Raw genomic sequence first — 8795 nt, 5'->3', positions numbered from 1 at the left:
CTATTGTCTCATGGACGTTCTCCGTGGCGCCGCCAGTCAAACCTCCGTCTGCTCTGCTCTCCCCAGAGCCTGGCATCCCTAAGTCACGAGGGCCCTGGCCAGCAGCTGCATGGCTATTTCTGCTCTGCCACCCTGCCCCCGACCTGCCTCTGCCTGGTTCCTGTCTCAGGCTGATCTGTCTGCCCTGACCCATCTCAGTGCTGCCAAGGCCCAGGGCATGGCTAGGTAGTTCTCACTGATAGAATGTTCCCCTCTGGGTTTGATTTCTGCCCCTGGGGCAACACTTCCTCCGTCCTCCACTTGGAGGTCCTCCAGTGTCTGAGGACCAGAAATGCATCCCCTTCAGCCTTCTCCTCTCTCAGCTGACAGCTCCTTCTGGCGACAGTTCCTCTGAGCTCTTCCTTCCTAGACCCTCGCCATTCTAGACATTTTCTGGCTTGTCACATTCGCTCTGGAAAAGTCTCTGTGAGGACAGATTGAAGGAGACTAAGAGACAGGCCAAGTGCGTGCGGGAGGCTGGGCTGGGCTGTGAACCAGTACATACAAGGAGGTCAGTGGGACAGCTGACTTCATTTGAACGGGATCTGTAAATTCCTAGCATTGAGGTTAATTTCCTGGGTTTGGTCATTACACCTTGCTTGTGTAAGACGCTAATGTTTTGGAAAAGCTGGGTGAAAGGTTGACAGGAATTCTTTTTATAATTTTTTTTCTTTAAGTCTGTTTCTACATGAAAAGTTAAAAAATAGTCTTCCCGTCCTGGCTGGTGTAGCTCAGTGGATTGAGTGTGGGCTGAGAACCAAAGTGTGGCAGGTTCGATTCCCAGTCAGGGCACATGCCTAGGTTCCAGGCCATGACCCCCAGCAATTGCACATTGATGTTTCTCTCTCTCTCTCTTTCTCCCTCCCTTCCCTCTCTAAAAATAAATAAATAAATCTTTTTTAAAAATAGTCTTCCCGATCCTAGAACTATGGCCCCACTGGCCCATCACCTCGCAGAGAAGGCCTCGGGGCTGGTAGATACTGCCGTGACTTACGGGAAACCGAGACTGGCCGAGTTTTGGCACTACGCCAGGGCTCAGCTGATTCCTTCAACCTTTGCTGAGCTCTCCACAGCTATTTAGAGCTCGGAAAACATAGTCACTAGGGCTCAACATGGTAGCTGCAAACCGCTCACGGTTAAGGAAGCTCTGCTGAATGTTTTGGTGGCCACCGAGGTGTGGATGTGGTTTTACGTCAGCGAGATTACAGGCACTTGTGGCATCGACGCCTATTACGTTTAAAGATCAGTCTTTAACATCTGTTTCACATTGGTTTATTATTTGAATGTTCTTGGACCATGAGTGGTCAGAGTGGTATTTGAAGAAAAAAAAAATCTCTCCGATGTTGTGTTGGATTTGCACATTGTCACTTGAGCTGGAACTACATTTCCCAGAATTCCCTTCTCCGCAGAGTTGGGTGCGGGGCAGCCCGGGAGCCCTTAGCGGGGGAGGGGAAGGTAGAGGGAGAGTGCTGAGGAGGTCTGCTCGGGCGGGGGCGCTGTTGCCGCTCAGCCTTGTTGCTTCCCGGCTGGTTTTCCTGGTCTGTTGGCGCAGCGGACAGGCCTGCTCTGCTCTTCCCTGACCTGCTTCAGCTTCTCTGACCCCTCCTCCGGGAAGAGCGCCACCCCACCGGCCAGGAGCAGTGTGGACTCCTGAGGCTGCTCCTGTCATACCTGCTGTGTGCTGAGCATTTTCCTGGAAACTGCCTTCTTTCCCTCGCTGGTTCACTTACTTCGTGCTCCTGTGTGTCAACGTGAGCCGTTAATCGTCTGGTTTTCCCAGCGAGCACTTTGATGACCTAGATTTAAATGATTTTAATCTGTTGGTAAGGAACTTGATTTATGAGTTGTGATTTTTTTTTTAGTGCACCTGGATCAATGCAGTGGAAGCTTCTGTTACTCTACCGAGCAACCAGGTGGTACTGCTGTACGTACCCTCCGAAGCTGGCGTGTCAACTCCGTGTCTCCAGAAAATCTCCCCTGGGGGTTGTTTTCGATCCGGGCCTCCTCCAGCTCATTCCTGCAAATCATCCTCTTGAACCCAATGGCTTAACTTCATATTTCCTCGTACAAATTTTGTCTCGGAGCTTTGGGTTCATCATTGTAGCTCTCTTGATCAATTTGAATGTGGGCTCTGACCTCTATCCTATGACCCCTACCAACGTTTTATTATTATGTGTTTGACAAGCACGTCACCAAAGTTTTATCCAAGTTACCGGAGGACAGAGGCAGACAGTCTTCTGTAGGTCGGCGTGAATCGGTCCAGCTGAGCCAGCTGGGAACCCTTCTCCTTGTACTGTCATCTAGCCCACATTTCTCTAGTTTACCCATGAAAACATTATAAGATGTCATTTCAGCAATTTCTTGACTTATCAAAACAGATAAAGCAGCTGCTCAAGAAGCTGTACCTCGTGTAACTCGCTTTACCAGGTTGGGATTCAAATTAGATTCACCTCGCTTCTAGTTTTCCAGATGGAGCTCTTGTACCCTTACCTGCTCACATCGCTTCGTTTCCAGGACGGCTGTAACAAAGCACCACCAACTTGGTGGCTGAAAACAACAAAAATTTACTCTCTCCAAGTCTAGGAGGCCAGAGGTCTGAGGTCCAGGTGTCGGTGAGGTTGGTTCCTCCCGGAGAATCCAAGGGAGAGTGTGTGACACACTGCCCTTCTAGCTTCTGGTGGCTCCAGACTGTCCTTGGCTTGTGGTGCATCGCCGCTGTCACTGCCTCCGTGGTCACGTGGCCCTCTCCCCTGGGTGTCTCCGTGTCCTCCTCTCTTCTCACACAGATACCAGCCGTATTAGATACAGGGCCCACCCTACTCCAGCATGACCTCATCATAACGAATTACATCTGCAGTGACCCTATTTCCAAATAAGGCCACATTCTGAGGTTTCAGACGGACATGCATTTGGGGTGGGGGGGGCACCTCTCAGCCCAGCAAAACAATGAAACAAAAGTCTCTCTCCCCGGCCACCTGTGTAAGTTTGTCCCGCTTGCACGATGCTTGGCCGAGGCAGCCCGGGCTCTCTCTGCTGCTTCGAGGTCCCCGTAGGAAACTGAGATACCCACCCAGTTCCTGCGGCCCGAATGCCGACTGCTCAGCTGTCTACACAGGCCACACGTGGGCTCCTCTCCCAACCCCCCCCCCCCACCCTTGAGTCAATGTCAAGTTCTGAAATCAGAGGCAATTAAATTTACCTAATGCATACTTTCCCTTTTTGAAAATAAGGCAACAGTTCACATTCCTCTGGCTACTGGCATTTTTGTCAACTTTCTCAGAAATCATGGATCGTGTCGCCAATGCGGGACTTGACAGTCTTTTTTTTTAAGGTTTTATTTATTTATTTTTTGAGAGAGGAGAAGGGAGGGAGAGAGGGAGAGAAACATCAACGTGGGAAATATCAATCTGTTGCCCCTCCTAGGTGCCCCAGCCACGGTCCGAACCCCCAACCCAGGCATGCGCCCTGACCGGAACTGAACCGGCAACCTCTTGGTCTGTGGGATGACACACTAACCCACTGAGCCACACGGGTCAGGGCTGGCACTTGACTGTCTTCTTCTGGGATTTGCCTTTACACTTTCTGGATGGAGAGTTACTCTTCTTGAGGGAGAACATTTTGCATTAAAAATGACGCCCCTCCCACTCAGTGTGGGGCCTGACTTTCCCTTGTTATTTTTCTTGCTTTAAATAATTTTCTAAAACAGTCTTTCTGTGGTCCTGGTCCCAAGTTTAAGCCGCAGCTCCTTTTACACATTAGTATTCCTGACACCAGTCCTACAGGTTTGTGCTTCTTGGCACTGGGTTGCGGCCCTCTGACCCCTCCCACTGCTGTGCAGGCTGTTTGAAATTCTGGTCGCACTGAGCTTTCGTCGTGGTTTGTTCAGACGATCCCTCTTCCCTCGCTCCACCTTCTTTCTCAACGAGGTCATTAGTCTATTCCTCGCTCCGCAGGTATCTGCCCAGCGCCTACCGCGGGCCAGGCGCAGCGCGGGGCACGTCCAGGGAACGAAGCCAGGCTGGCGTCTGCTCTTCCAGACGCAGGGAAGCCACCGGCATTTAACAATTAAACAAATGCCCATGGAGCTGCGCCTGGGGTAATGGTGAAGAAGAGGAGGCACACAATGGGAAGGATCCCTGAGTTAAGATCTAGAGGATGAGTAGGAAGGGATTTACTGGGAGAAGGAAACAACCTAATTTTTAAAAAATGGGCCTGGCTGGCGTAGCTCAGTGGATTGAGCGTGGGCTGTGAACCAAAGCATCGCAGGTTCGATTCCCAGTCAGGGCACATGCTTGGGTTGCAGGCCACGGCCCCCAGCAACCGCACATTGATGTCTCTCTCTCTCTCTCTCTTTCTCCCTCCCTTCCCTCTCTAAAAATAAATAAATAAATAAATCTAAAAAAAAATGGGCAAAAGATCTGAGCAGATCCCTCAGCAAAGAAGATGCACGCATGGCGAGTAGCCCCTGCAAAGATGTTCAGCGTCACAGTCGTTAGGCATTTGCAAATTAAAACGAGATAACCGCTACACTACACACCTCTAAGAATGGCCAACAGCCAGAACCCCGGCAGCACTGGCAAGCCGAGCGCTGGTGAGGGCGTGGAGCGGCCAGGGCTCTCCCTCGTCGCTGGGGGGATGCGACAGGGTGCAGCCCCTTGGGAAGGCAGTTTGGCGGTTTCCTATGAAACTAAGCATCCTCTTACCATGGGATCCAGCAATCCCACTCCTTGGCATTTACCCGCACGAGTGGAAGACTAGATATTCTCTCTCTCTCTCTCTCTCTCTCTCTCTCTCTCTCTCTCTCTCTCACACACACACACACACACACACACACACACACGTTTAGAGCAGCAGCATGGCAATAGGCACAATACAACCAAGTAGAAAAGAAAGCGAAGATGAGATAAGCGTGGGATGCAGGATGGTGGTTATCTCGAGTGGGGAGAGCTGCCGGGAGGGTGTGTGTGCGCATCCATCCCGGGATATGGTTAGGGATGCTTTTGTTTTGAGTGTTGGGGTCCTGGGTGTTTATTCCATGATCAAATTAACAGCCAAACTAACCGAATAAATAACTAAAAGTGGCCGTGCCTGAACTAATGATAAGAATGTGTCGTGAGGCAAAGGTTATGATCCAGCCAATTCCGTGCACCCAAGGGCCCGTTTAAACATACGCTAAAGGCAGATGTAGAAGAAAGATCACCTGCAAACAAGCCCACCATCCACAGGGAAACACCTGTCTCCAGGCCTTTGTGTCCACCTTGCTTTTGTTTTAAATCGATTGTATCTATGATTGTTTTGCATCACCCTCTTTTTTTTTTGTTAATTAGTAGACCTTGTTTTCTACAGCAGTTTTAAGTTCACGGAAAAACTGCACAGAAAGTATAGACATTCTCCTCTTTTTACTTAACATTTGGGCATCCACATGTTTTCATTTCATTAAAAACTTCTCAGAAACAAAACTTTTTTTTCCTAAAGATTTTGTTTATTTATAGAGGGAGGAAGAAGAAGAGGGAGAGAAACATCAATGTGTGGTTACCTTTCACACACCCCTAACCAGGGGCCTGGCCTGCAACCCAGGCATGTGCCCTGACTAGGAATCGAACCAGCAATCTTTTGGTTTGCAGGCCGATGCTCAGTCCACTGAGCTACACCAGCCAAGGCAGAAACAAAACTTTTAACGACCAACAGAACATTTCCTGACGTGGAAGTGCTGACCCCGGATGCCAGGATCGTTTCCAGGCTGTTTGGTGATATATCATTATGTCTTTAAGAAGGTTATTAGAATTAATATATAAAATTATTTCTTTAAGACAGATTATTAGAATTATTGGATAAACACACGAATATTTTAAGGCCTAGTGTACCAAGCTACCACCTTACTTTCCAGAAATTTTATGCAAATTTATACATTTGCGGGAAGAATTTCAGAGGACCCGCTCACAGGCCCCCTCGCCGGCTGTGGGAGGCAGAGGCATGGCCCCCCAGAGGCCCGCTTCTAACCCCTGGGGCCTGCGGGGAAGGCTGCCCTCCGTGACACAGGGATATTAAGGTTGCTAACCAACTGAACTCGAGATGAGGAGATCGTGCTGGATTATCTAGATCACAGCTGTCCTTAAAAGCGGAAGAGGGAAGCAGGCGAGAATCAGAAAGACAGCTACCGGAGGATGACTCAGCACCGTGTTGCTGGTTTGGGAGGAGAAGGCAGGAGCCACAAGCCAAGGAATGTGGGGACGCCTAGAGCCTGGAGAGGGTGAGGGGATGGATTCTCCCCTAGAAACCCTTTGAAGGGCCACAGCCCCACCCTGTGCCATCTCCATCTTAGCCAGTGAGGTGGCGGCTCGGACTCCTGACTGCTGAACTGCAAGAGGATACGTACATTTGGGCTGTTTTAAGCTGCTACCTTTGTGGTAATTTGTCATTGCAGCAATAGAAAGCTCCATGGGGCATCTTCATTTTGTTTCATTAATTGCCATTTTCTTTTGTATTTCTTTGAGTTTTGGGGGTGGGGCACATACACCCAGAAAAGGCTCTTCTGGGAAGCGCTCCTGCTCTTCCTCCCAAGCATGCGCTCTGCGAGCCAGGGAGCGGGACGCCTGAGCCAAGCCGCTTGGAGCCTTCCTCTGTCACTTGGAAATCCGCAGTTAGAGAAAACAAGCCCCATCCTTCTGCGTCCGTGCAGAGGGAGCGGTGAGTCACAGAAGATGCCAGGGGCGAGTTTCTGCCGTTCACGCAAAACCTGTTGGCGAGAGCTGCCCCGAAATTGATGTGGGGGAAAGCCAAGAAGAGGGCAGGGAGCGTGTGTCAGCAGTTACGGTCCCTGAGGTCAGCGGCATCCCTGCTCCTCTGCTGGCCCCGGGGCCCTTCCAGTAAATGTTTCTTTTGCAGAAACTAATTTGTGTTTCTGTCCCTCGCCAGCAAAGAATTAATACAGAAATTGGAACCCGGACTGGGGTTTGGAAATCAGGGAGGCCCCCGGATGGCTGAATCTAGGGGCTGCCGTGAGCATGCGCAGATCTTCGGCTGGGGAAACGGTGTTCCTTGTTCTGTGTTATCTAGGCAGGTTGTTTAGACTTTTTTTTTTCAGGGATAGGGCTCTTGGCCCTCAGACCCTGTGCCATTCAGTCTGACAGTTTGGGTGACTTGCTACAAAAATACCAGGACAATAGGATGCACCGGTGATGCCTCGAAGCCTTTGGTACGTGCTGTGAGAGGGGGACAGAAGACAGAAGAAGCAAGCATTCAGGGAGCTGCCGGACAGACAGATACGGCTTTAAGAGAGGCCTTCTGTTGGTAGCCAGCCGTCCCGAGTGGCCAAGGTCACAGAGTCATGACCTTCTGCCCTATTCTCATTAGCAGAAGCTGAGGACTCCGCCCCACACTGAAGGTTCTGCACTGAATAAGAAGCCGTAAAAACGCTGGAGATGGGAATGATAATGGCTGGGAAGGGCGCCACCAGCCGAGCTCCTCATGCTGTGCCCTCCCTGCCCAAGAGGAATTCCCAGCCTCTCCCCGCTCCACAAAGGGACAACACTGAGGACAGGGTTCCTGCTGGGCCTCAGGGGAAGAAGGGCAGACCCTCCCGGGTTGGTCTTGGCCTTGGCCGGCAGAGACCCCACCCCCAACGAAACTCACAGTCAGATGATTAAGGTTTTCATGGTCGAAGTGCAAAAAAGCTCAAGTCTGCCAAACTGGGCTGTGTGGTCGCCTAACCGTAAAGTTCATTATTTTCAAAAGTTTCCTGATAATAAGAATAACCTGAGATGCTTATTAAAAATAGATTTCCCACACACCTCTTCCTGGAGAGTCAGTGGATCTGGGGTGTGACTGAGAATTTGTTCTTTCGCCAAATTCCCTGGGAGATTCCTACCACCCCACTGGTTTGGAAAGCCGTGACGAGGTTATTCCCAAGCACCTAGACTGACAGGAAAGGGTTGGTGAGACAGCACAGTCCTGAGTGGGGGACTCTCTCCACACCCCCCACCGGTTCATGCTCGTGAAGCTTCTCGCGAATGTGGGCAAGGGGAACGCTCCCGACCGGCAGCCCGGAGAGACAGACTGACGGCCAGGGGGCTGCCTCCCTCTTCGCCAGGACGCGGCGGCGCCCACCAGCCGCAGCCCGGACCCCGCCATCCCCGCCCAGCTGCACGTGGTCTAAGTGTCGGCCCAGCGGCCTCGGCAGGTCGCCCCCTTTCAGATGGTAGCGTTTATAATGGTTGCCCCGTTTCCCACCAGTGTTGACCACGAGGTGTGTTGGAGGTGGCTGGTGGTTCTAGTAATCACAGAGCCCTCAAGGGCAAGGTCGTGAGGGGCCATGAGAAGACCTGACAGTGAGGAACAGACACACTCAGAAACCTGGACTCGGAAGTGCTCTCCGAGGGCCTCTAAGTTAACGCTTCGAGCAATACTCCTGTTCACACCCAGACTTCCTTTCTTTTCTCTGCACACATGGTGGAAGTTATTTCTAACAGGATTAAACACTCACTATGTTCTAGGCACTGCATAAGTGCTCACGCGATCCTCCAAACAACCTTGCTAAAGGAAGTGCTATTTTTATCCCTTGGTTGCCAGATGGGGGGCCCTGGGGCCACTCGGAGGGATGAGGAAACCTGCGTGGGCTGTGCAGCTACGAAGCCTGCGCACAGCCAGTCTCCAGGGGCTGTGTCCTGAGCCTGAGCTGGGGTGGGGGGGCGGAGAGAATGCAAGAGGAAAATAAAAGGGAACATTTCAAAAGAAGAAAAACATCTCTGTGATAGGAA

The 8795-nt window shown here is 51.1% G+C and overlaps 1 pseudogene; it reads left to right on the top strand.

Annotated features, from left to right (window-relative positions):
- Nucleotides 1-967: 967 nt before the first annotated feature.
- Nucleotides 968-1279, top strand: LOC123804685 (annotated as a pseudogene).
- Nucleotides 1280-8795: the final 7516 nt, after the last annotated feature.

The sequence above is a fragment of the Phyllostomus hastatus genome, unplaced genomic scaffold (assembly GCF_019186645.2).
Source record: "Phyllostomus hastatus isolate PE091 unplaced genomic scaffold, TTU_PhHast_1.1 phas_scaffold_216, whole genome shotgun sequence".
In the NCBI taxonomy this organism is placed as follows: Eukaryota; Metazoa; Chordata; class Mammalia; order Chiroptera; family Phyllostomidae; genus Phyllostomus; species Phyllostomus hastatus.
Note: the sequence above shows the minus strand (reverse complement) of the source record. Positions and strands in the feature narration are given on the sequence as shown.